At 33.6% G+C, this 3,057-nt stretch overlaps 1 pseudogene; it reads left to right on the top strand.

Annotated features, from left to right (window-relative positions):
- The first annotated feature begins 2,261 nt into the window (after positions 1–2,261).
- LOC141511157 (small nuclear ribonucleoprotein E-like) lies at positions 2,262–2,531 on the top strand (annotated as a pseudogene).
- Positions 2,532–3,057: the final 526 nt, after the last annotated feature.

Below are 3,057 nucleotides of genomic sequence, written 5' to 3'. Positions count from 1 at the left end.
ATCTCTACTTGGCAGAAAGACTCTAATAACTCTCAAGAACTGTAACTCTATTAGAAAGAAAATACTTAGACAAAAGGGATGGATACTCAGGATTTTCTACATCACAGATAGAATGATTTAAAAACACATCCTCCTTAAATAGGGGGACATGAAGGAGATGGGAGTAGGGAGGGTATTCAATGGGTTAAATCTCATTACATTAAGAAGTACAAAAGACCTATGGTAATAGAGGGATCGAAGGGAGGAGATGAGAAACACCTGAATCTTCCTCTCATTAGATTTGGCTTAAAGTTAACTTATACAAACTCAGTTAACTTAAAAAAACATATTACCTTTCAAGTATTAAAAGGGGAAAAGGGGAGGGGAAGAAGGAGACAGGGAGGGGAAGAAAAATGGAAACTAAGAGAAGGAAGGGAAGGGAAAAGGGAAAATAGGGAAAGGGGAGGGGGGTAGATATAGGTGAAGGGAGCAGTATTCAGAAATAAAATACTGGAGAATCCATATAAAGTGAAAAGGGGGAAAAATACAAACAGAGGGAAGATAGCATGGAGGGCAATAAAGAGTTAGTAATTATAACTTTGAATGTGAATGGGATGAACTCTCCCTTAAAATGTAAACAAATAGCAGACAATTAAAAACCAGAATCCTACAATATGCTGCTTACAATAAACTCATTTGAAGTAGAGAGATACATATAGAGTAAAGGTAAAAGGTTGGAGCAAAATATATTTTGCTTCAGTTGAAATGAAAAAAGCAGGGGTAGCAAATCCTTATCTCAGACAAAACAGTTGCAAAAATAGATAGTGTTAAAAGGGATAAGGAAGGAAACTAGATCCTTCTAAAAGGTACCATAGACAATAAAGTGATTTCAATACTGAATATTTATGCACCCAATGGGGCAGCATCCAAATACTTAGAGGAGAACCTGAAAGAACTATAGGAAGACATAGACAGAAAAACTCTACTAGTGGGAGAACTCAACTTCCTGTTCTCAGATTTAGATAAATCATAAAATAAACAAGAAAGAAGTTAAGGAGGTAAATAGATTGGTTAAAAATCTAGATATGATAGACTTATGGAGGAAATTGAATGGGGATAGAAAGGAATATACCTTTTTCTCTACAGTACATGGCACCTACACAAAAACTGACCATGTACTAGGTCATAAAAATCTAATAATAAATTGTAGAAAGGCATAAATAGTGAATATATCTTTCTAAGATCATAATGCAATAAAAATCATATTTAATATTGGGCCAGGGAGATATAGACCCAGAACTAATTAGAAACTGAATAACATCACTTTAAAGAAGGAGTGGATCAAGCAACAAATTATAGAAAGAATTAATTATTTTATCCTGGATAATGGCAATAATGAAACAATATAGCAAAACCTATGGGATTCACTCAAAGTGTCTGTCAGGGGATATATTATATCTTTAAATGCTTACATGAATAAATTAGAGAAAGAGGAAATCAATGAACTAAATATACAACTAAAAAATTAGAGAAAGAACAAATTAAAAACCCCCAATTAAATACCAAATTAGAAATTCTAAAGATTAAAGGATAAATTAATAAAATTGAAAGCAAGAAAACTATTGAATTAATAAATAAAACCAAGAGTTGGTTTTATGAAAAAACCAATAAAATTGATAAACCTCTGGTCAATTTGATTAAAAAAAGAAGAAGAAAACAAAATTGCTAGTATCACAAATGAAAAGGGTGAACTCACCACCAATGAGGAGGAAATTAAAGTAGTAATTCAGAATTATTTTGGCCAACTCTTTGCCAATAAATTTGATAATCTAAGAGAAATGGATGAATATTTACAAAAATATACATTGCCCAGGTTAAATGAATAGATTAAATGCCTAAATAACCCTATCTCAGAAAAAGAAATTCAACAAGCCATTGAACTCCCTAAGGAAAAAATCTCCAATGCTGATGGATTCACAAGTGAATTCTATCAAACATTTAAGGAATAATTGGTTCCAATTCTATATAAACTCTTTGGAAAAATAGGGGAAGAAGGAACTCTGCCTAACTCTAACTCTTTCTATGACACCAATATGGTGCTGATACCTAAACCAGGAAGAGTTAAAACAGAGAAATAAAATTATAGACCTATCTCCCTGATGAATATAGATGCAAAAATCTTAAATAAAATCTTAGCAAAACAATTGTAACAGGGCGTTTCTGCTTCCATTCGTGCTCTCCCGGAGGTGCCATGCCCAGCACTCTCATTGTGCACTCCCACCATGGCATACCACTGCCAGGGCCAGAAGGTGCAGAAGGTGATGGTGTAGCCCATAAACCTCATCTTCAGATACCTCCAAAACCAGTCCCGAATTCAGGTGTGGCTATATGAGCAAGTAAATATGCGAATAGAAGGCTGCATAATTGGTTTCGATGAGTATATGAATCTTGGATTGGAGGAGATTCATTCTAAAACAAAGTCAAGAAAACAACTTGGCCAGATAATGCTAAAAGGAGGCAACATTACTCTACTACAAAGTGTCTCTAACTAGAAGTATATGGTGAGTGAAGTTAGAAGACACTTGGAAGGCAATTTTTTTTTCTTAGTTACACTCACTGGGAAGCAATAGTGCTACATATTTTTTCATGTTATTTTGGTCTTTTATGGTTTAACAATAAATGGACTGTTCTGGGGTTTGTTTCTATTAAAAAATTCCACATTGAAAAAAAAAACAATTGCAACAAGTTATCACTAGGATAATACATTATGACCAAGTAGGATTTAATCCCAGGAAAGCAAGGTTGATTCAAAATTAGGAAAACTGTTAGTACAATTAATTATATCAACACCAAATCTATCAGAAATTATATGATTATATCAATAGATGCTGAAAAAGGTTTTAGACAAAATACAGTACCCATTCCTACTAAAAACATTAGAGAGTGTAGGAATAAGTGGACTATTCCTTAGAATAATAAGTAGTATCTATCTGAAACCATCAACAAGCTTTATATTCAACAGGGAGAGGGTAGAGGCATTCCTAAAAAGATCAGGGGTGAAACAAGGATGCCATTATC

Source organism: Macrotis lagotis, chromosome 2 (genome assembly GCF_037893015.1).
Source record: "Macrotis lagotis isolate mMagLag1 chromosome 2, bilby.v1.9.chrom.fasta, whole genome shotgun sequence".
Lineage (NCBI taxonomy): Eukaryota > Metazoa > Chordata > Mammalia > Peramelemorphia > Peramelidae > Macrotis > Macrotis lagotis.
This window is presented reverse-complemented; position numbering and strand designations above follow the sequence as displayed.